Source organism: Microcebus murinus, chromosome X (genome assembly GCF_040939455.1).
Source record: "Microcebus murinus isolate Inina chromosome X, M.murinus_Inina_mat1.0, whole genome shotgun sequence".
Lineage (NCBI taxonomy): Eukaryota > Metazoa > Chordata > Mammalia > Primates > Cheirogaleidae > Microcebus > Microcebus murinus.
In genome coordinates this window covers 977,411-1,002,435 of record NC_134136.1, presented here as the reverse complement: position 1 = coordinate 1,002,435, position 25,025 = coordinate 977,411, and the positions used below count along the sequence as shown (strand labels likewise).

The 25,025-nt window shown below is 36.6% G+C and overlaps 1 protein-coding gene and 1 pseudogene across 1 annotated transcript in view; both read right to left on the bottom strand.

The window, feature by feature from the left end:
• ZC3H12B (zinc finger CCCH-type containing 12B) overlaps positions 1 to 25,025 on the bottom strand; it is a 378,671-nt gene that overhangs the window by 79,771 nt on the left and 273,875 nt on the right. The gene's annotated exons all lie outside the window — the stretch shown is intronic.
• On the bottom strand, positions 7,019 to 10,794 carry LOC105856857 (pentatricopeptide repeat-containing protein 2, mitochondrial pseudogene; annotated as a pseudogene).

The following is a 25,025-nucleotide window of genomic DNA, read 5'->3' as shown; positions in this document are numbered from 1 at the left end:
ATAACAGTTTATATTGATAAATGCTTTTACATATGCCATCTCATTCAATCCTAACAGTGGTACTGTAGGGCATCATCCCTGTCTTATAGATGAAGAAACAGACTCAGAGAGATTTTCTTTCCCCCTTTTTCTCTGTTTAGATAATTTACAAGGCCCACCTTAGGAACTATATCGTTCATGAGGAGAATATGGGCTGATTAACATACAACTTGAATTCAGATATCCCTTTTCTGAATTCCTATTGCACTTAAAGTTAGTTCTATATATTTTACCACTAAAGTGCCATTTTTCAGCTGGGTGTGGTGGCTCAAACTGTAATCCTAGTACTTTGGGAGGCCAAACAGGAGGATCACTTGAGGCCAGGAGTTTGAGACCAGCCAGAGCAACATAGCAAGGCCCCTCTCTACAAAAATTTTAAAAAATTAGCCAGGTGTGGTGGTGTGCATCTGTAGTCCTAGCTACTTGGGAGACTGAAGCAGGAGGATCACTTGAGCCCAGAAGTTTGAGGTTGCAGTGAGCTATGATGTCACTACATTCTAACCCAGTCAACAGAGTGAGACACTGTCTCAAAAAAAATTTAAGTGCTCTTTTTTTGGTCAATATTTTCCTGTGTGTTGAAATGCAGCAATGTACAAAGAAAAGTGCAAATTTTACAATCAATGGGTTTGTTTCCCAATCTTGTTACACACTAGCTGTGTGATTTTGGACAAGTGACCTAAGTTCTCTGAACCATCTGTGAAATGAGGATAACAACCCCGATCCTTCAAAAAAAAAAACCAGCTTTTGGTTTTGTTGATCTTCTGTATAGTTTTTTTGTTCTCAGTTTCATTTAGTTCTGCTTTGATCTTAGTTATTTCTTTTCTTCTACTAGGTTTGGAATTGATTTGTTCTTCCTTTTCAAGTTCCTTGAGACTGTTTATTAAGTTGTTGATTTTTTAGCTTTCTGTTTTTCGAATGTGAGCATTTAATGCTATTAGTTTTTCTCTCAGGAATGCTTTTGCTATATCCCACAGGTTTTGATAAATAGTGTCTCTGTTATCATTTAGTTTGAAGAAACTCTTGATTTCCCTCTGTATTTCCTCCTTGACCCAATACTTATTCAACAATAGATTGTTTAATTTCCATGACTTTGTGAGGTGGTGAGTATTTCTGTTGGAATTGAACTCTAACTTTATACCACTATGATCAGAGAAGATACAGGTGTAATTTCTATTTTTTTGAATTTGTTGAGGTCTGGTATATGATCAATGTTGAAGAAAGTTCCATGGGCTGCTGCAAAGAATGTATATTCACCTTTATTTGGGTGGAATGTTCTGTAGAGGTCTGTTCGACCCTTTTGTTCTAGAGCTCTGTTTAAGTCAATTATTTCCTCACTTATTTTCTGTTTGGAAGATCTGTCCAATTCATTCAGTGGGGTGTTGAAGTCCCCTGCTACTATGGCATTATTGTTTATCATGCTATTTAGATCAGACAAGGTTTGCTTTATGTAACTGGGTGCTCCTGAGTTGGGTGTATAAATATTAAGAATTGTTAATTCTTCTCTTTGGATCTTCCCTTTTACCATTATGTAGTGGCCATCTTTGTCCTTTTTTACTTTTGCTATTTTAAAGCTTATGTTACTTCAAAATATTATAGTTACCCTTGCTTTCTTTTGACTTCCATTTGCCTGGATGATTATTTTCCATCCCTTGACCTTGAGCCTGAAGGCATCTTTGTGGGTTTGATGAGTTTCCTGTAGACAGCAGATACTAGGATTGTGGATTTTTATCCCCTCTGTCAGTCTATGTCTCTTTGGAGGACAGTTTAAACCATTTACATTTATTGAAAGGATTGAAATTTTTTGAGGTAGATTTCCATTCATATTGTTGGGTGAAATCCTGCTGTTTTGTTTTTCTCTTTGAGACATCATGAAGTCCAAGTTCTAGCCTTTAACTCTTGAATGATTTTACGTTGAAGAGTGTCGATTGTATTGTCTGGTATGTAATGGAGGTCTGAGTACTTCCCGTAGGGCTGGTCTAGTCTTTGTAAATTCCATCAGAGATTGTTTGCCTGGGAAGGACTTTATTTCTACCTCATAGATGAAACTTAGTTTTGCCAGATAAAGAATTTTAGGCTGCATATTAATCTGTTTTAGAAGATTAAGGATAGGCACCCAATCCCTTCTGACTTGTAAAGTTTCAGATGTGAAATCTGCAGTTAGTCTGATAGATTTTCCTTTGTAGTTTATTTGTTGCTCTTGCCTCACTGCTCAGAGAATTGCTTCTTTCATGTTTACTTTGGTCAGCCTAATAACTACATGCCATGGTGACTGCCTTTTCACATCGAGTCTCCCAGGAGTTCTATGTGCTTCATGTATCTGGATATCAAGATTTCTGGCCAGGCCAGGTATATTTTCCTCCAGTATTCCATGGAATAATTTTTCCAGCCCTTGTGCATTTTCTTCTCCCACTAGGATGACAATGATTATTATATTTGGTTTCTTTCAGAGGCATTCATATACACCAATAATAGTCAAATTGCAATTCAAATAAAAAACGCAATACCTTTTACAATAGCCTCAAAGAAAGCTAAATATCTAGGAGTATATTTAACAAAAGATGTGAGAGACATACAGGGAGAACTATGAAAGACTATGAGAAAAATTGTTGAAGATGTAAACAGATGGAAAAATCTACCTTGTTCATGGATTGGTAGAATCAATGTCATTAAAATGTCCATATTACCTAAAGTGATCTACAGAATTAATGCAATCCCTATCAAAGTACCATCATCATTCTTTACAGATCTAGAAAAAAATAATTCTACAATTTGTATGGAACCAGAGAAGACCTTGTATAGCCAAAGCAATCTTAATTAAAAAGAACAAAGTGGGAGGTATCAGTCTACCAGACTTCAAGCTGTACTACAAGGCTATAGTAATTAAAACAGCATAGTATTGACAGAATAACAGAGACATAGACCTTTGGAACAGGACTGAGAATCCAGAGATAAAACCATCCACATATGGTAATCTAATCTGTGACAAAACAGACAAAAATATACAGTGGGGAAAAGAATATCTTTTAAATAAATGGTGCTGGGAAAACTGGATAGCTACATGCAGAAGATTTAAACTGGATCCCCACCTCTCACCTCTCACAACTCACAAAAATCAATTATAGATGCATAACAGACTTAAGCCTAAGGCATGAAACCTTAAGAATTCTAGAAGAAGATGTTGGGAAGACCCTTTCAGACATAGGCCTAAGCAAAGAATTTTTGAAGAAGACCCCCTAAGCAATCATAGCAGCTATAAAAATAAATAAATGAGATCTGATCAAATTAAAAAACTTTTTCACAGCCAAGGAAACTATCATCAGAACAAATAGATAACCTACAGAATGGGAGAAATTATTTGCTCTCTACACATCTGATAAAGGGCTGATAACAAGAATCTATCTAGACTTAAAAAAATCAATGAGAAAAATCAAACAACCCCATCAATAAATGCACAAAGGAAATGAACAGAAACTTTTCAAAAGAAGACAGAATAATGTCCAGCAAACATATAAAAAATGCTATCTCTAATCATTAGAGAAATGCAAATCAAAACCACAATGAGATATCACCTAATCCCAGCGAGATTGGCCTGTATCAAAAAATACCAAATAACAAATACTGGCAAGGATGTGGAGAGACGGGAACACTTCTACACTGCTGGTGGGACTGCAAATTAGTGCAACTTCTGTGGAAAAGAATTTGGAGATACCTCAAAGAGCTAAAAATAGATATACCATTTGATCCAGCAGTAGCACTATTAGGCATCTACCAACAAAATCAAAAGACATTTTATAACAAAGAGATCTGTACCCGAATGTTTATGGCAGCACAATTCACTATTGCAAGGATGTGGAAACAACCCAAGTGCCCATCAATCCATGAGTGGATTATTAAAATTTGCTATATGTATACAATGGAATACTACTTGATAATAACAAATGACAGTGATTTGGAACCTCTTATATTTTCCTGGATAGAGCTTGAGCCCATTATCCAAAGTGAGATATTACAAGATCAGAATAATAGTCTCCACATGTACATGTCACCAAATTGTCACTGACTGATCAACACCACAGTGCTCACATGGTAGTAATATTCTCCAGGCATTAGGGGGTTGCAGGGGTTGAACTCACAACTAATGGATACAGTGAGCATTGTAGAAAGGAAGGGCATGACTCTAATCCTTGCTTGAGTGAGGCAAAGACATAAAATGTAACCAAAATATTTGTACCATCATAATATCCTGAAATAAAAAAAATCCCTACCCTACAAGCTAGTGTTGCTTATCAAATAAGAAAATGGATATAAGGTTTCTGCCTTTCCTTTCTTTTCCTTTCTGGCATGTCCCTAATTAGGCTGCAAGACCTATGACAGCAGTGCCTATATCTGTTGCCTCCCTAACAGAGTTGGGTTCATATTATTTGATATCTACTTTTCCATGGACTACTGGAAAGACTTGGAATGCATGTCTTTGGTATACTAGACTTCTCCATATAGCCTAATCATCGCCATATAGACTCATTGTATTGAGGCTCATCTTCTTGATTATTTGAATCCAATATATCCAAATTTCCTAATACTTTTGCTGGATCTGATTAAAACATTTATTTATTTATTGAGACAGAGTCTCACTTTGTTGCCCAGGCTAGAGTGAGTGCTGTAGCATCAGCCTAGCTCACAGCAACCTCAAACTCCTGGGCTCAAGCAATCCTACTGCCTCAGCCTCCTGAGTAGCTGGGACTACAGGCACGTGCCACTATGCCTGGCTAATTTTTTTCTATATATTTTTAGTTAGCCAATTAATTTCTTTCTTTTTAGTAGAGACGGGGATTTCACTCTTGCTCAGCCTGGTTTCTAACTCCTGACCTTGAGTGATCTGCCCACCCTGGCCTCCCAGAGTGCTAGGATTACAGGCATGAGCCACTGTGCCCGGCCTATTTCTTTAATCTTTTATAATCTCTAGGGCTCTGAAAAGTGTGTTTATATTTTATTTGTATACTCGATTGCATGTGGTTCACAGCTTCAGTCTCTAGTGTGAAGAATTTTATTAGGGAATATGAAAAATTGATCTTTTTCTTAACTTTTTTTTAATTTTAGCATATTATGGGGGTATAAATGTTAAGGTTACGTATATTGCCCTTGCCCCTCTCTCCCCTTGGGTCAGAGCTTCAAGCGTGTCCATCCCCCAGATGGTGTGCATCACACTTATTATGTATGTATATACCCATCCCCTCCTCCCACCTCCCACCTCCCCAATAACCGATAAATGTTATTCCTATATTTCCACTTAAGTGTTGATCAGTGAAACTAATTTGCTGGTGAGTACATATGGTGTTTATTTTTCCATTATTGGGATACTTCACTTAATAGAATGGGTTCCAGCTTTTTCCAGGAAAATACAAGATGTGCTATATCACTGTTGTTTCTTATAGCTGAATAGTACTCCATGATATACATATACCACATTTTATTAATCCACTCATGTATTGATGGGCATTTAAAAAACAGAGACTCTTCCCTTCTTATTTAATTTTCTAGATGAGTTCCACTTATTCTAAGCCTGGATAAAATCACCTGAGCAGATTGTTACAGAGGAAAAACCATTTGGTTAGAGATAGACTGCAGTTGGAGTTCTGGACCCATCATGTACTAGCTATGTGACTTTGTGAAAACCTTTTAACCTCTTTGAGCCTCAGTTTCTTACTTTATTATGTGAAGATAAATAATGAAATGTCATTATTGTCACTCAAATGAGATGCTATATATTTAAAGCACATATAAAAGACTATGCTGATTATAACCCCCAATAAAGCTATTAATGTAAGTGAATGCTTATTATAACTCACAGCACAGAAATAATTTGTGTATTTTTTTAATTTTTGAGGTATAAGATGCTATCTTAAAACCTATATAATTTGAATTTTTCTATTATAATTAAGCATAGGATCATAGAATATTGATGTTGGAATAGACCTTGAAGATAATCTAGTCCATCTCATATCACTGTACAGAGGGGGACCTTAAGGCCAAGAGGGAAAAAAGACTTTGGAACTCTGGTCCCTTTTCTTTTAGTTCAGTGCCTTTCCTGCTCTACCATAATGTCTCACCTGGATGGTCCTGTTGGACAATATTATGAAACTACTGTCATTCTCAACTTTCCCTTCATTGCCCTCAACCAAAATATTAATATGAACTGTTAAGCAGGATTCTCTTTGGGGAAAGATCATTTTATATGAAGAGAATAACTTAGAAGGCAATTCTACCACACATTTTAACCTTCCTGCCAGTAGGTTATAAATTACCGCATGGATCCTGGGGCAGTAGGTAGGAGAATCAGGAAATGTGACCCAAGGCTGGAGGGCATATACCCCATATATACAGGTCTTGGTCTTTCTGGGAGCAACAAAGAGAAAATAAGTTAGTGACTACCATATAGTATGTATTTCCTTAGGGTCTATTTTATTCTGTTTCTCTTCACATTATGATGGAATTTTATTGTTTACAAAGTAATTTCACATTTATTATCTCAGGATATTCTCACCACAACTATATGAGGTAACAATTACTGTCATATTACAGATGAGAAAACTGAGGCTCAGAGAGTAAATTAATTTCCCAAATTTACACAGTAAATAGGAAGCAGAGCTGAGAATTCAACTTAGATTCTCTGACTTGAAATGAAGGGATCTTGCCACTATACCACCATTGCCTATAATTTTTTTGGCATATTTAACAAAATCTGAAAAATATTGCTAAAGATGTGACTAAAAGTTAATAAATGCCATGTGGAAGAAGTTCTAAAAGTTGTAAGTTAACACAAATATATCTCAACTTTTCTTTGAAACTACCTAACACATCTAAATTATAAAAACAACATAGACTTTAATTCCTTAGACTAATCAATTGTCTAAACATATGCAACAGGAGTCTAGAATCAGTCAGAATGAACATTGTATGGCTAATTTAGCTAAATAAATTAAACAGATCTCAAAATTGAAGGCTTCATTTCTACAGTTACAAAGGATATAGTTATTCTGGACATTTTGGTTCCCTTTACATAATATATGGAAAAATGCAGAAGAAGGAAAAAAAAAAAAGAACCTCAGATGCTTTATTCCTGAGAATGGCTGCTTCTTTCTCTAGTGCCATTTTTTAAAATTGTATATACTGGAATTGCTAAAGCATTTTCTAAATACACGATGTGAAAAACTTTCCTCAGAAAACTAAAATGAAGAAGAGGCACAATCCTTCAAAAGAAAATCATGAAATGGTATAGTCATAGTTTTCTCTTAGATATTTAGTTCTTTCTAAGCAGAGTGTTAGAAGTCAGAGAGACTTGGATCTAAAATACAAGCCTATTGCTGGATCAAATGGTAGTTCTACTTGTAACTCTTTGAGGTATCTCCAAATTCTTTTCTACAGAGGTTGCATTAATTTGCAGTCCAACCAGCAGTGTATGAGTGTTGCTATCTCTCCACATCCTTGCCAGCATTTGTTGCTTTGGGATTTTTTATTTATTTATTTTTTTGCTCAGGAACCTTTTTATTTCTCTTATTTTTCAGAAAATTTGACCCTACTGAACCTTGCATAAAAATTTCAAATCTATAGGCAAATACACATAGGCACTATTATTTTGCAGATGAAAAAATGAGGGCTCAAGTATCTTGTTTTGGGTCACTGAAATACATGATGGTGGGCTGGGAGTAGTGGCTCACACCTGTAATCTCAGCACTTTGGGAGGCCAAGGTAGAGGATCACTTAAGGCCAGGTTTGAGTTTGAGACTAGCCTGGGCAACACAGTGAGATTGTGTCTCTACAAAAAACAAAAAAAATTAACTGGGCATGGTGACATGCACCTATAGTCCCAGCAACTCAGAGGCTGAGGTAGGAGGATTACTTGAGCCTAAGAGTTTGAGGTTGCAGAGAGCTATGAGGATGCCACGGCACTCTAGCTTGGGTGACACACTGAGACCCTGTCTTAAAAAAAAGAAAGAAAAGAAAAGAAATATTTGATGGCAGGGCAGTGAGAAAATCCTGGGCTATTTTCTAACATGGTAGAATAATGGTTTCGAATCTCCCGAATTCAGTAAGGGTACACTTTGCGAGTAACGACTCCCTTGAAAATCAGAGATGACCACATGTGTAGTGAAATTCATTCCTTAATGGTGCTTATGGGTTCCACTCTGGTACCAGAAGCTGGACTGGAGACAGCAACCATGTTCCTTCAAGGGTCCTCAGCAGTGTACACAGAAGACACCTCCTTTCTAAAGGAGCTGAGGTTTCTGTGCTTGCATCTAGACCTTCACAGTGGCACAACATCGTAACTTCTCAGTTCAGCATGCCACCACTCTGACCTCGGGAATTTAGGGAGGAGACCAAAGGTTAGCATTGTGTCCACTGAAGTATGATGTCTAGTTTCTTAGGGAAGCCAATAACTCACTAGAAGTGGGCCCCTCAGATACACAGGTGGATTAAACTAGGGTTACTCAGCCAACAGAGACTTGCTGAGTGGCTGCAAGGTCCGATGGCTGACTGTCTTGTTCAACGGCAACATGTGGGATTTCTTGTCCTTGGGTATGTGGCAGAGCAGGGCATCCAAAGTGTAAGTGGAGACCTGGCCACTGATGTGCAGTTTCCCATAGATCTCATCAAATTTGGTCAGAAGGGCAGGCACATCCTTCACTTTTTCCCTCACTTTGGCCAGCACTTCCTCTGAGTGCACATATCTTTTCACAAATCTTGATACGTTTCCTTCTGCAGCATTCGTTAGTATGTGTATGGGAGTTTCCAACATATTTGACTGGATATGGATTATAATATTTAAATTAATGCAGGCTATGCTGTCTGGATTCATGATTTGAGAAAAAATGGACATAGCTTTTGCCACCTGGTTCTGATTCAGAGCCAATGCCACAGCAAAACAGGATGCTCTTCTGGTGAGAACTTCTCCTTTGATTAGGGCTTCATCTCTTAATGTGTTACAGATTTTGAAAGATTCAGGGCTATTCAGTTTGTAGCAAATTGCAAAAGCAAGGACATAGGTATCTTTGCTGAACTTCACATCTTGGTTTTTCATCTCTATCAATACTTCCAAAGCACTTTCATATTTACCCTTGATAAATAACATATCCATCAAGATATTGAATGATGTGGAATCTGGGAAGAAACCTCGTAAATGCTGGTCTTTGATGAGTGCCAACGCAGATTCCTCAAGATCCAACTCATAACATAGCCTCATGAAAAGTGGTCCAAACTTATATTCCCCCAAAGTGACATTTCTGTTCTCTGCATGGTACCTGTAAATGACACTTTTAACCAGCTCCACATCATCCCGGGATTCACATAAATGAAGCAAGGTTCTCAACTCCTCCTTCAAGATGAGCTTGTTCTGGGTCAATTTCTCTTTAAAGTTTCTAAAATAGGTTTCTTTGGTGCCAGGAAGATTATTTGCAATAGCCACCTTCTTATGCTGAAATTCTTTTAATTTTATAATATTATCTGTAAGTAGGTATCTTCTAGGTCCAACAGGGCAGCGGCAGCAACTGGAACCGGAGCCTCCCACCCCGGGATACAACGAAAACCACAACATCCGCAGCAGAACTTGTCTCGAGGGCCGAAATGAGGCAGCCATACTCTCCGGGACCGTACCAACTGGCGCTTTGGGATTTTTTTATAAAGGCCAATCTTACTAGAGTTAGGTGATATCTCATTGTAGTTTTGATTTGTATTTATCTAACGATTAGAGATGTTGAGCATTTTTTTACATGTTTGCTGGCCATTATTCTGTCTTCTACTGAAAAGCTTCTGTTTGTACCTTTGCCCATTTATTGATGGGGTTGTTTGATTTTTTCATGTTGGTTTCTCTGAGTTCTAGATATATTGTTGTTATCAGCCCTTTATCAGATGTGTAGAGGGCAAATATTTTCTCCCATTCTGTAGGTTGTCTATTTGCTGTAATGATAGTTTTCTTGGCTGTACAAAAGCTTTTTAATTTGATCAGATCCCATTTATTTATTTTTGTAGCTGCCGTGATTGCCTAGGGGGTCTTCTTCATAAATTCTTTGCCTAGGTCAATGAAAGAGTCTTCCCTACAATTTCTTCTAGGATTCTTAAGGTTTCATGCCTTAGGTTTAAGTCTGTTATCCATCTATAATTGATTTTTGTAAGAGGTGAGAGGTGGGGATACAGTTTCATTATTCAGTATGTAGCTAGGCATCTACCCAAAGGAACAAAAGACATTCTATAATTAAGACATCTGCACTTGAATGTTTATGGCAGCACAATTCACTATAGCAAGGATGAGGAAACAACCCAAGTGCCAATCAATCCATGAGTAGATTAATAAAATATTGTATACATATACAACTGAATACTACTCAATTATAAGAAATGATGGTGATCTAGCACCCTTATATTTTCCTGGATAGAGCTTGAGCCCATCCTCTGGAGTGAGGTATCACAAGAATGGAAGAACAGGAACCACATATACTCTCCATAAAATTGGCACTAACTGATCAACACTAAGGTGCTCAAACAGTAGTAATATTTTTGGGGGTGGGTAAACTCACAACTAATAAACACGGTGAGCATTGTAGGTGGGGGAAAGGCACATCTCAAATCATGGCTGGGATATGGCAAAGTCGTAACATCTAACCAAAATGTTTGTACCCCCATAATTTCCTGTAATAAAATATAAATTAAATAAATAAAAAAATACAACTCTAAACCCAATAGGAAAGTCAAATAACCTGTTCAAGACAGTTTTCTCTATGTGTAAAATCGAGATGATAATACCTACAACATAGGATTGTTATAAGGATTAAATGCGATAACAAATGTAAGGCTCTTGGTATATGAGGCATAGAGCTAATAATACTTTAGTTCCTTTTCTCTCACCATCTCCTAGGCTAATTTTCTGTTGATTCCAAAAGCCTCAATTTTTTTCAACTGAAAAAAAATATCTTATTAGCTGTGCTTTTCAGATTTTCACTACTGTTTTGGTAGCTCAACCTTTCTGGAAGAAGGCTTAACCTTTTTTTTTTTTTTTTTGGAGACAGAGTCTCACTGTGTTGCCTGAGCTATAGTGCCATGGTATCAGCCTAGCTCACAGCAGCCTCAAGCTCCTGGGCTCAAGCAATCCTACTGTCTCAGCCTCCCGAGTAGTTGGGACTACAGGCATGTGCCACCACGCCCAGCTAATTTTTTCTATATATTTTTAGTTGGCCAATTAATATCTTTATATTTTTAGTAGAGAAGGGGTCTTGCTCTTGCTCAGGCTGGTTTCGAACCCCTGATCTTGAGTGATCCACCAGCCAGTGCTAGGATTACAGGAATGAACCATTGCGCCTGGCCTCTGAACTTTCTTTTGTTTATTTATTTATTTATTTATTTATTTATTTATTTATTCATTTCGGCATATTACAGGGGTACAGATTTTAATGTTTCAATAAATGCCCTTTCCCCCATCCTCCCACAAGTCTGAGTCTCCAGCATGACCATCCCCAAGATGATAAACATATCACTCATTATGTATGTATATACCCGTCCCCCGCCCCCCTCCCACCTGCCCAATACCCTATTACTGTAGTGCCTATGTGTCCACTTAGGTGCTACTCAGTTAATACCAGCTTGCTGGTGAGTACATGTGGTGCTTGTTTTTCCATTCTTGGGATACTTCACTTAGTAGTATGGATTCCAGCTCTAACCAGGAAAATATAAGATGTGCTATATCACCATTGTTTCTTAGAGCTGAATAGTACTCCATGGTATACATATACCACATTTTATTAATCCATTCTTAGATTGATGGGCACTTGGGCTGTTTCCACAGCCTTGCAATTATGAATTGTGCCGCTATAAACATTCGAGTGCAGGTGTCTTTTTTGTAGAGTGTCATTGGATCTTTTGGGTAGATGCCCAGTAATGGAATTGCTGGATCAAATGGTAGATTCACTTGTATCGCTTGAAGGTATTTCCATATTGCTTTCCACAGAGGTTGAACTAATTTGCAGTCCCACCAGCAGTGTAGTAGTGTTCCTCTCTCTCCGCATCCACGCCAGCATTTATTGTTTGGAGACTTTTTGATAAAGGCCATTCTCACTGGAGTTAAGTGATATCTCATTGTGGTTTTGATTTGCATTTCCCTGATGATTACAGATGTTGAGCATTTTTTCATATGTGTATTGGCCATTCTTCTGTCTTCTTTAGAAAAGTTTCTGTTCAAGTCCTTTGCCCACTTTTTAATAGGGTTATTTGATTTTTTCTTGCTGATTTTCGTGAGTTCTAAGTAGATTCTAGTTATCAGCCCCTTATCAGATGTGTAGGATGTGAAATTTTTCTCCCATTCTGTAGGTTGTCTGTTTACTTTCATGACTCTTTCTTTGGCTGTGCAGAAGCTTTTTAGTTTGATCATGTCCCATTTATTTATTTTTGTTGCTGCTGTGATTGCCTTTGGGGACTTCTTCATAAACTCTTTGCCTAGGCCGATGTCTAGGAGAGTGTTTCCAACATTTTCCTCTAGAATTCTAATAGTTTCATACCTTAGGTTTAAGTCTGTTATCTAGCGTCAGTTGATTTTTGTGAGAGGTGAAAGGTGTGGGTCCTGCTTTAGCCTTCTACAGGTGGCTATCCAGTTTTCCCAGCACCATTTATTGAAAAGGGATTATTTTCCCCAGTGTATGTTTTTGTCTGCTTTGTCAAAGATTAGATGGCTATATGAGGATGGTTTTATATCAGGATTCTCAGATCTGTCCCACTGGTCAATATACCTATTTTTGTGCCAATACCATATTGATTTAATTACTACAGCTTTGTAGTATAGTTTGATATCTGGTATATTAATACCTCCCATTTTGCTGTTGTTGCCGAGAATTGCTCTTGATATTCTGGGTCTTCTTTGGTTCCATACGAAGCATAAACTTATTTTTTCTATATCTGTGAAGAATGCTGATGGGATTTTAATAGGTATTGCATTGAATCTGTAGATCAGTTTGGGTAGTATAGACATTTTAATGATGTTGAGTCTGCCGATCCACGAGCATGGTATGGATTTCCATCTGTTTACATCTTCTGCTATTTCCTTCCTCAGTGTTTCATAGTTCTCCCTGTAGAGGTCTTTTACCTCCTTGGTTAAGTATATTCCTAGGTACTTTAATTTCTTTGTTGCTATCGTGAAGGGCATTGAGTCTTTGATATGGTTCTCAATTTGATTGTTGTTGGCGAATATGAATGCCTTTGATTTCTGTGTATTGATTTCGTATCCTGAGACTTTACTAAATTCATTGATCAGTTCCAGGAGTTTGTTGGTTGAATCTTTGGGGTTTTCTAAATATAATATCATATCATCAGCAAACAGTGAAAGTTGGATCTCTTCTGCCCCTATTTGGATACCTTTAATTCCACTTTCCTGTCTGATTGCTGTAGCCAGGACTTCCAGCACTATGTTGAATAGAAGTGGAGATAGTGGGCAGCCTTGTCTGGTTCCAGTTCTAAGTGGGAATGCTTTCAATTTTTCCTCATTCAGTATGATGCTGGCTATCGGTCTGTTTATATGGCTTGCATCATTTTTAGGTATGTTCCTTCTATGCCTATTTTATTAAGTGTTCGTATCATGAAAGGGTGCTGAATTTTGTCAAAAGCCTTTTCAGTATCTATTGAAAGAATCATGTGGTCTTTGCTTTTTCTTCTGTTTATGTGGTGAATTGAATTTATAGATTTACGTATGTTGAACCATCCCTGCATCCCTGGCATGAAACCCACTTGGTTGTGATGGATTATTTTTTTGATAAGCATCTGGATTCGGTTAGCTGAGATTTTGTTGAAAATTTTTGCATCTATTTTCATCAGGGATATTGGTGTGTAGTTTTCTTTTTTTGTTGCATCCTTCCTGGTTTTGGTATCAGAGTAATGTTTGCTTCATAAAAGGTGTCGGGGAGGTTTCTGTTCTTCTCTATGTGTGGAATAGTTTCTGCAAGATAGATACTAGTTCTTCTTTGTAACTGTGGTAAAATTCGGGTGTGAAACCATCTGGACTGAGACTTTTCTTTTTAGGGAGATTTTTAATTGCTGTTTCTATTTCAGTTCTTGAGATTCGTCTGTTCAAGAAATATATTTCTACCTGATTGAGCCTAGGGAGGCTGTGTGTTTCTAGAAATTTGTCCATTTCCTCCACATTTTCCAGTTGTATGCATAAAGATTTTTGTAGTATTCATAAATTATATCTTGTATCTCTTTGGGATCAGTTGTGATATCTCCTTTTTTGTTCCTGATAGAGCTTGTTAGAGATTTCTCTTTTCTGCTTTTTGTTAGCATAGCCAATTACGCGTCAATTTTGTTTATTTTTTCAAAGAACCAACTTTTTGTTTTATTAATCTCCTGAATAGCTTCCCCTTTTTTCAATTTCTTTAGTTCTGATTTGATCTTGTTGATTTCATGTCTTCTGCTGGGTTTGGGGTTGGTCTGTTTTTCTTTTCCCAGCTCTTTGAGTCTTTTCATTAGATTGTCTATTTGTGATCTTTTTGACTTTTGGTTATAGGCATCTATGGAGATAAAATTTCCTCTCAGAACTACTTTAGCTGTGTCCCAGAGGATTTTATAACTTGTCTTTCCATTGTCATTTTGTTCATAAGATTTTTAATTTCCATCTTGATTTCTTCATTTATGAAGTAATCGCTTAGTAGGAGATTGTTTAATTTCCACGTTTTTGTGTAAAAATGTGAGTTTCTTTTAGGGTTGATTTCTACTTTTATTCCACTGTGATCTGAGAAGATACATGGTATGATTTCTATTTTTTTAAATTTCTTGAGATTTACTTTGTGTCCTAGGATATGGTCAATCTTAGAGAATGTCCCGTGAGCTGATGAGAAGAACATATACTCAGTGGATTTGGGGTAGAATGTCCTGTAAATGTCAGTCAGACCCAATTGTTCTAGACTTTTGTTTAAGTCCATTATTTCTTTATTAATTTTCTGTTTGGAGGATCTGTCTTGTGCCGTCAGTGGGGTGTTGAAATATCTGGTGATTATTGAATTGCTATTAATCAAATTGCTTAAATCCAGTAAGGTTCGCTTTATGAATCTGGGTGCACCCAAGTTGGGTGCATATATATTTAAAATTGTTATCTCTTCTTGTTAAACTGTACCCTTCACTGTTATATAATGGCCCTCTTTGTCTTTCACTACTTTTGTTGGTTTAAAAACTAAATCGTCTGAAATTAGAACTGCCATGCCAGCCTTCCTTTGGCTTCCACTTGCTTTGAATATTGATCTCCACCCTTTTACTTTTACTCTATATGCATCCTTGCAGGTTAGATGTGTTTCCTGAAGACAGCATATACTTCACCTGCATTTTCTTATCCATTCACCCAGCCTATGTCTCTTGAGTGGAGAGTTTAAGCCATTCACATTTATTGAGAGGACTGATAGGTAAGGTAGATTTCTGTTCATTTTGTTGGGTTGGATGTTGTTGCTTTGATTTCTCTCTTGAGCCATTGTAATATCTGGCCTTTAATCTTTGGGTTTTGGTTGTCTTTATATTCGTGAGTTTTTACTATGGTATTCCATGGGTAACATTGTTTTGAGTACTTCTTGTAGGGCTGGTCTTGACTTCATGAATTCTCTGAGCCTTTGCTTATCTGAGAATGTCTTTATTTCTCCTTCATATACGAAGGTTAGTTTTACAGGGAATAAGATTCCAGGCTAGGCATTGTTTTGTTTCAGAAGAGTGAGAATGGGGCCCCAGTCTCTCCTCGGTTGTAAAGTCTTATTAGAAAAGTCTGGTGTTATTCGAATTGGCTTTCCCTTGTATGCTACTTGCTTCTTTCATCTTACAGCTCTTAGAAGGGCCTCTTTAGTTGATATTTTGGTCAGCCTGATGACTGCATGTTGTGACGTCTTCCTGTTTGCATTGAATCTCCCAGGGGTCCTCTGAGCTTCTTGAACTTGTATGTTGAGATTTGGAGGAAGGCCTGGGAAATTTTCCTCTATTATATCTTCAAATAGCTTGTCCAACCCTTGAGTGTTGTCTTCTTCCCCTTCTGGTAACCCTATGACCCTCACATTAGGTTTCTTCACATAATCCCACATCTTTTGTTGGCTTTGCTCTTTTCTCTTGTTTCTCTGCTCTGTCTCTGTGTCTGATTTATTTAATTGTAGGGTGTTGTCTTCAGTCTCTGAGATTGTTTCTTCTGTTTGATCTACCCTGTTCTTGAGACTTTCCACTGTATTTTGTAGTTCCCTGAATTGATTCTTCATTTCCAGGAGTCAATTAAACTTTTCTTCATTGTGTCGATTTCTTTAGTGAACTTTTGTTCCAGGTCCTGGAGGCTTTTTGTGGTTTCTTTGTGTTGTTTATTAAGTTGTTCTTCCAGGTCGTGGAATTTTCTGATGATCCACGTATGAAATTCCTCTTTCCTCATTTTGGTTGCCTGAATTTGGTTGGTGTCTGTTTCTAGGGGGCTGGTGCTCCTCTTTGGGGGTGTGTTTTCCGTTTGGTTCTTCATATTTCCGGATTTCCTTTGCTGATTTCTTCCCAGGTCAATCAGTTATTGTTTCTTTCCTTTAGGTTTTCCTTTGGTTATTCACACGCCTTGTTTAGTTTCTGAGCCGGTAGGTGGTGTCCTTTCCACTGGTCTCTGGGCTGCTCCAGCAGTCTCAGCTTCCAGTTCTCCTCCACAACGTCCTCCCGTGGAGTCTCCAATGGTTTCAAGTACCCCTCCTTCCGACCCTCGTCCGCTATATGCTCGTCTTCTTGCTTCTTTCTTCTAATTTCTGCTAGAATCTGTCTTCTCTGCAGAGACACTCTGTCTGGCGGTGTTTCTCATCCACCATCTTGATTCCCCTCCTGAAGTTTCTTATAAATAAAAAGTCTCAGCTTTTCATTTGATGCAGATCATCTTCTCATTATAGTCTACCCTTTCCAACATACACAAACACCAACCACCACCACCAAAGTACCCACCTGTTAATACCTCAGCAATTTCCAGTGCAGGCATAAATCCTCAGCAGACTCAATTCTTCTTTGTAGGCCTATAGTCCACATTTGTATATCTTACTTTTGTGGCTTATCCATCACAACATGGCTTTTATCCTCTGTTTCTGAGGCATAACTATCAAAGAGTCCAAAGCCTTGGACAAAGGAGATTCCAATAGATTCCCATAAGCAGAAGGCAAACTTAAGTTAAGAACTCAATAAATGACTCCTGAAATATATTTTACTCATTTAAAGTTCAGTATTATAGGCAGGGCAGAAAGAGATTTAGATCTCAAAGGCTGAGAGTTCTTCTCATTATGAGGAGGGTGGGGAAAAAAAAGGCTGAGGGTTCTCTTCAATAATTGTGTTAATCTGAGGTGTAGCATTATTTCACAGTCTCTTATACATAGTGACACAGAATATTCCTTCCACAGTCCTAAGAAGACTTATCTTATGACTGTGGATAAGACTTGGTCTAAAAGAATAATAGCTGAATTATATTTATAATTATAAATTATTATAAATGAAATAATTTAAAAAGAAAACCACAGATGAATGGTGAATTTAAGCATAACTGCTTTATGTATGCTTCATTAAAAGTAGCACAATCTTTTTATATAGACCTTATGCACAATTTGCAGATTAGGTATGATCATTTCCCTCATTGATCTTTTATGTACAACAAAATAAGATCACAAATCTTAAAATACAATTTAGAATAAACATTGATTCTTAACCACTTTAAATGAAACGTAACAGATTCCCACCCTGAGGGGGACTTTTCTATCCATTAGTTCACACATGATCTAATTAACTAAAAAGTTATGTGTGCAGTTTATAAAGTTGACAGACACAAAAAATACTTGGATAAGAATACCCTTAAACATTCTACCCATTCCTTTTCACCTTACTCTAAAATAAATGAGTAAATAATATTTCTGAAAAATGTAAAATGCTAAATCATCATAATAATAACCAATTGACATTTTATAATTTTAAGTGGTTCAAAGCATGTTTTCTATCTAGCAGCTAGAGCCTTAAACCACGGTCCAGGAGCAAAGTGTAGCCTAACAGAGGTTTGTAAAGGGCCTTATCCTTCTTCCCACCCTTAGTTTTGGGAATTTTCCCATTGTCTACATATTACTTTTAGTAGTATAATGATTGTATTTTCCAAACTCCAAATCAGGCCATAAGATCTGATGCATGGAGGTTTTTGTGTTGCTTCTTGGTGCCAAATGCAATATAGAAGATATAACTTGGATGTTGAAAAAATTGAAATTTCTGGAACATTCCTATGGCTTGGAAGGACACTGGGTAAAAATGCTTGAAATTAAGTAAGTCTTAGAAAATTTGGTTACTGTGTGAATAAAACATCTGGGTCAAGGATAGGTGAAAAATCAGTTAAAAATAAAGACAGAAGAAACTGGCAATAACATTTATCCTAAAATCATTAGATAATGTATTCTATAGTTCATTTAGACATAAGTGAATTCCAAGAAAATGGCAGAGAAGTTTATGCAAATATACCTATGGCTCTCTATTGTATGTGTAACCTGTTCAAGACTGAGGTGCTGTTCTGAACTTGACACTGCATCTATATTTTATTGGGATCTTAGGGTTAGTGCCCAACCTGGCATTATCAATCTGTGGGGAAATCTATTCTCATGAGGTATTGACACCCAAATTGGTAATACCATCAAACATGTTGTCAGTTGTGGCTTTTTGTTGTCACTGCTGTCATGATGAAAGGGTCAATCTTGTCTAACTACATGTGCTCTTGAGAGGGCACCTTCTGATTCTATAGTTTTAATGGTGCAATAATACTACATTTTGGGGCAGCCAAGAAAAGGCTTAAGATTTGCCTCTGGAGTCTAGGAGGACATTAAGAAAGTTCTCAGTAGTTTTCATTCTGCTATACTGAGCTTCTTAAGGACAGATGAGTCTCACTCATCTCTTCCTGTGTTATGATTCACATATAGTAGATATTTAATAAATGTATGCTAAATAGCTTATAAGATCCTCAAGGAAGAAAGCATTTTGCTGATCTTCCAAGTTTTTCTTTTTGTTTTCATTACTGAATAGCAGCTATTTTCATGAGTTGACTGTCATATTATGGGCAAACAGGATAAGAAACAAAGTTTGGAAGTAGCAGTTACAGTGAGCCACATAATGGTGCAAACATGGATATGCATCCTAGAGGAGCTGCTAGTCACCTACATTCCTGTGTGATCAGGATGAAGAAGATAGGTGGTCATTATCTCTCCTTCCAAATTTCACCTGTGAAACCCATGGTCCTTAAAAGAAGCAGCGGTATCTTGTAAATTGAATATTTATGCTACTTCCTTATAGAAGGGTAAAAACAAACAGAATTGGTGACTTAACCATATAACTTCCTCAGAGTTAAATCTTGCTAGAGTATAGAAGGTAGTGAAGATGGTTAAGAAATGTATTAATATTTGCTAGCTTTTCAGAAATCCAATTTTCACAATTGTCTGATTCAACAGAAGAGAGAGAGAGCACGAGAGCAAGAGAACGAGAGAGTGAGAGAGAGAAGCAAATTGAAATAAACCTGATCTAGCAGTAGCAAAGAATAAGTACATAAACACAACATGATCTCAAGAATTTTCTAAATTTCATGAGCAAGTTGAATGGCTACCTAACAGGACAGATGACCATCACAAAGAAGAAACAACTCTCTATTAAAAGAAGAAGCCATTTGTAAGGTAAACCTATTTCCTATTTACATTAGGAGAAAAGAAACATCCCCTTTTGTACAACTGACAAACCAAAAATCATTTCCCCCTGATAGGACAAAACACCTTTCCCCTGCTTGAGCAATATCTTTCATTGTGTATGTACTAAGGAATATATCACTGTAATAGGCAGTTCATGTGTAGTAAATCATTAATATAGTTTACATCAATAAAAGACAGATTCAAATTGATATTAAGTAGCCTAATGCTGTTTAATGATTGAATAATTTTTATATATTTTCTTTGGTTGAATTACCTTCATACTATTTCATGTTCTTACACAAAAATTATTTTTAAGAGGGTCGATGAGCCAAACAGAGAGAAGAAACCTGCACAACTTTGGAGTCTGACATGTATTAGTAGTAATCATATTTTCTTACAATAAAGATATGCTCCAATTGGAAGGTCTTACTTGACTTTGGCCATCCAAGAATAAGAAATGGACTGCATATTTTAGTGCCAAAAATCTTTTATTAGAGGCAAGAAGCCAAGAAACAGAATTCAAAGACTAAGCATAAATATTGTTAATGTACTAAAAAATCAACAGTCTTGATATTTTTGCCACATTCTTTACTAGCCTCCAAGAATTTAAAAATGTATCAATTATTAGTTTGAGACTAGTTCATCAATTGTTAGTTTAGGACTTAAAGAAAGAGCTTTAAGGTAATAGCCTTAAAGCTATTTTCATTTTATATGTGAAAATTATAAAAAAGTTAAAATTTCAGAAAATATATTTTCATAGATTCAACCAGAAAAAGAAGTTAAAAGACAAATAACAATGTCATACAAACTATAGCTTACCAGACAATTCCTTACATTCATCTCACTGAGTTTTATAAGCAACATAGAAAATAAAAAGAGTAAATATTATTTCCTCAATTACCTAAAGTAAGGAAACTGAGGTCTTCAAATACTATGTTACTTATTCTAAGTCATGAAACTGCAGGACTGGAATACAGGTCATCTGATCACTAGTATACTTTTTCTTCTGTCTCCTCAAATGCATATACCACAATTTGTTCATTCATTCAGGTGTTGATGACCCTATGAGTTATTTCTGGTTTGGGAAATAAAGTTGCTATGAATATTTGTATACAAATCTTTGTATGGATATATTCTTTCATTTCCATGGATTAAATATCTAAGAATGGAGTTGAACAGTTAACTGTTTCAGAAGCTGCAAAAGTGTTTTCCAAAATGGTTTTATCAATTTACATTCCCACCTGCAGTATATATATGAGTTCTAGTTGCTCCACATCCTTGCTAACATTTTATATGGTCAGTTTTTAGCCATTCAAATAGGTGTGTTGTGGTATCTCATTGTGGTTTTAATTTGCACTTCCCTAATGACTAATGATATTGGACATCATTTCCTGTGTTTATTTGCCATTTCTATCTCTTTTATAGCAAAGTGTCTATTCAAAGCTTTTGCCTGTGTTTTTTTTAAATTATGCTATTGTTTTCCTTATTATTCAGTTTTTCTTTTTTTTTTAAATTGAAACATAATACAGGTACATAGTTTCAGGTACACGTTATAATTTAATACTTTCATATAGTTTCTAATGATTAAATTGGTATACTTGGGATATCAGTTGCCTTACATATTTGTCTTTTCTTTATGTTAATGGTTATAAAAGAAGAATTCAAATTCTTCTCTTCTACATATTATGAAATATATAATAGATTATCATGAACTATAGTCATCCTACTGATTTAATACTAGGTCTTATTTCTTCTATCAAATCATGTTTGTACCCATTAATCAACTTCTCTTCATACCTCCTCTCCTCTACCATTCCCAGCATTTGATACATAACAATCTACTCTCTATCTTAATGAGATCCACTTTTATAGCTCCCACTTATAAATGAGAAAATGTGATATTTGCCTTCCTGTACTAGGCTTATTTCATTTAATATAATAACTTCCAGTTCCATCTATTTTGCTGCAAATGTCAGGCTTTCATTCTTTTTTATGACATAATATTTATGACATAATAATATTTTTATAATATTCCACCATGTATATACGCATTTTCTTCATTCATTCATTCATTCATGGGCACTTAGGTTGATTCCATATTTTGGCTACTGTGAATAGTGCTACAATAAAGATGGGAGTGCAGATGTCTTCTTGATATATTGACTTCCTTTCTTTTGGATATATTCCTAGTAGTGGAGTTGCTGGATCATGTGGAAGCTTTATTGTTAGTTTTTTTAAGAACTCCAGGCCGGGCACAGTGGCTCATGCCTGTAATCCTAGCACTCTGGAAGGCCGAGGCGGGAGGATTGCTCGAGGTCAGGAGTTCGAAACCAGCCTGAGCAAGAGGGAGACCCCGTCTCTACTATAAACCGAAAGACATTTAAAAAAAATAAATAAATAAAAATAAATTAATTGGCCAACTAATATATATAGAAAAAAATTAGCCCAGCATGATGGTGCATGCCTGTAGTCCCAGCTACTTGGGAGGCTGAGGCAGAAGGATCGCTTGAGTCCAGGAGTTTGAGGTTGCTGTGAGCGAGGCTGACACCATGGCACTCACTTTAGCCTGTGCAACAAAGCGAGACTCTGTCTCAAAAAAAATAAATAAATAAAAAGAACTCCATACTGTTCTGTACAGTGGCTGTACTAATTTACATTCCCATGAGGAATGTACAAGAGTTATCCTTTCTGCACATTTCCTCAGCATCCATCATTACCTGTCTTTTTGATAAAAGCCATTTTAACTGGGGAGATGATATCTCATTGTAGCTTTTATTTGCATTTTTCTGATAATTAGTATGTTGAGCATTTTTTCATGTATCTGTTAACCATCTGTTCATCTTCTTTTGAGAAATATCTATTCATATCACTTGTCCAGTGTAATTGAATTATTTGTGGTTTTTGCTATTGAGTTTATACAAAACAGCCTTATTGGGATATAATTCACTTGACATACCACTAACTCATTTAAAATACAGGTTTACCATGCAAATTTACAGGTTCACTTCCAGATCACCACAATAAAATGAACATAATAATAAATTAAATATCATAATAAAGTGAGACACATGAAGTTTTTGGTTTTTCAGTTCATATTGTTCCGGCAAGTGTTACAGCGATTCACCAGGGAAAGAACCAATCAGCATACAGAGGGTGGGAGAATCAGCTTTTATTTCGCCAGCGAGCTCAGAGGGGCATACCACCCCAAACTCTGAGGCCTGCTTCCTTATTTCTCTCAAGTCTTATACATTTCTTGAGTCATTCACAACCAATCGACTATGCAAAATTATCCAATTAACGGTGGGATTAGTAGGATCAGTCATAAGCTTCACATGTATCCAATCAGCAGTGGATTTTGCCTCAGGGCCCCCAGGCAGGAGCTTTCCCTATCATTAGTAGGATAAGCTTCAGTGTATCCAATCAGCAGTGGATTTTTTTTTTTTGCCTCAGGGCCCCCAGGTGGGGGATTTTCCCTATCAATATAAAGGTTATGTTTACACCAGCCTATAGTTAAGTTATGTTACACTATACTATAGCATACTAAATGTGCAATAGCATCTATAAAAAAGTGTACATACCTTAACTAAAAATACTTTATTGCTAAAAATGCTAATGATCATCTGAGCCTTCAGTGACTTTTTTTTTTTTTTTGCTGGTGGAGGTTCTTACTACAATGTTGATGGTTGCTGACTGATCAGGGTGGTGGTTGCTAAAGGTTGGCGTGTCTACAGCAATATCTTAAAATAAGATAATAATGACTACATCCATTGACTCTTCTTCTCACAAGAGATTTCTCTACACCATGCAATGCTGATAGATAGCATTTTACCCACAGTAGAACTTCTTTTGAAATTGGAGTCAATCCTTTCAAACCCTGCCACTGCTTTATCAACAAATATTTGTTGTCATTTCAACAATATTCACATCACCTTCACCAGGAGTAAATTTCACCTCAGGAAACCATTTTCTTTGCTCATCTATAAGAAGCAACTACTTATCAATTAAAGTGTTATCATCAGATTGCAGCAATTCAGTCACATCTTCAGCTTCCACTTCTGATTCTAGTTCACTTGCTGTTTCCACCATATCTGTAGTGATTTCCTCCACTGAAGTCTTAACCTCCTCAAAGTCATCCATATAGGTTGGAATCAACTTCTTTCAAATTCCTGTTAAATATATTGACCTCTTCCCATGAATCATGAATGTTCTTCATGGCATCTAGAATGGTGAATTCTTTACAGAAAATTTTCAATTTACTTTGCCCAGATCTACTAGAGGAATCATTATTTATGGCAGCTGTAGTCCTAAAAAATGCATTTCTTAAATAATAAGACTTGAAAGTTGAAATTACCCTGTGATCCATGGACTTTAGAGTGGATATTGTCTTAGCAGGCATGAAAACAACATTAATGTACTTCTACATCTCCATCTGAGCTCTTGGGTGACTAGGTAAACTGTCAATGAGCAGTGATATTTTAAAAGGAATTATTACCCCCATAATATGCCGAAATAAAAAAAAACCAAGATGAGAATATACTGCTGATATATGCAAATTATTTAAATAAAGGTAAATGCAATTGAAAAAAAAATAAAAGGAATTATTTTTCTGATCAGTGGGATTAAACAGAGGGATTAAAATATTTTTTTTTTTTTTTTTTTTTTTTTTTTTTTTTAATTTTTTTTTTTTTTTGAGACAGAGTCTCACTTTGTTGCCTAGGCTAGAGTGAGTGCCGTGGCGTCAGCCTAGCTCACAGCAACCTCAGACTCCTGGGCTCAAGCGATCCTTCTGTCTCAGCCTCCCAAGTAGCTGGGACTACAGGCATGCGCCACCATGCCCGGCTAATTTTTTCTATATATATTAGTTGGCCAATTAGTTTCTTTCTATTTATAGTAGAGACGGGGTCTCGCTCTTGCTCAGGCTGGTTTTGAACTCCCGACCTCGAGCAATCCGCCCGCCTCGGCCTCCCAGAGAGCTAGGATTACAGGCGTGAGCCACCGCGCCCGGCCGGGATTAAAATATTAAATAAATCATTCTGTAAACAGATGTTTACAATCTGTTTGTAAACATTGAGGCTTTGTTGTTACATTTATAGATCACATGAAAAGTAGATTTAACATTATTCTTAAGGGTTTTAGAATTCTCAGAATGGTAAATGAGCATGAGCTTCAGCTGAAAGTCACCAGCTGCATTAAACCCTAACAAGAGAGTCACCCTGTCCTTTGAAACTTTGAAGCCAGACATTGACTTCTCCTCTCTACCTATGACACTCCTAGATGGCAGCT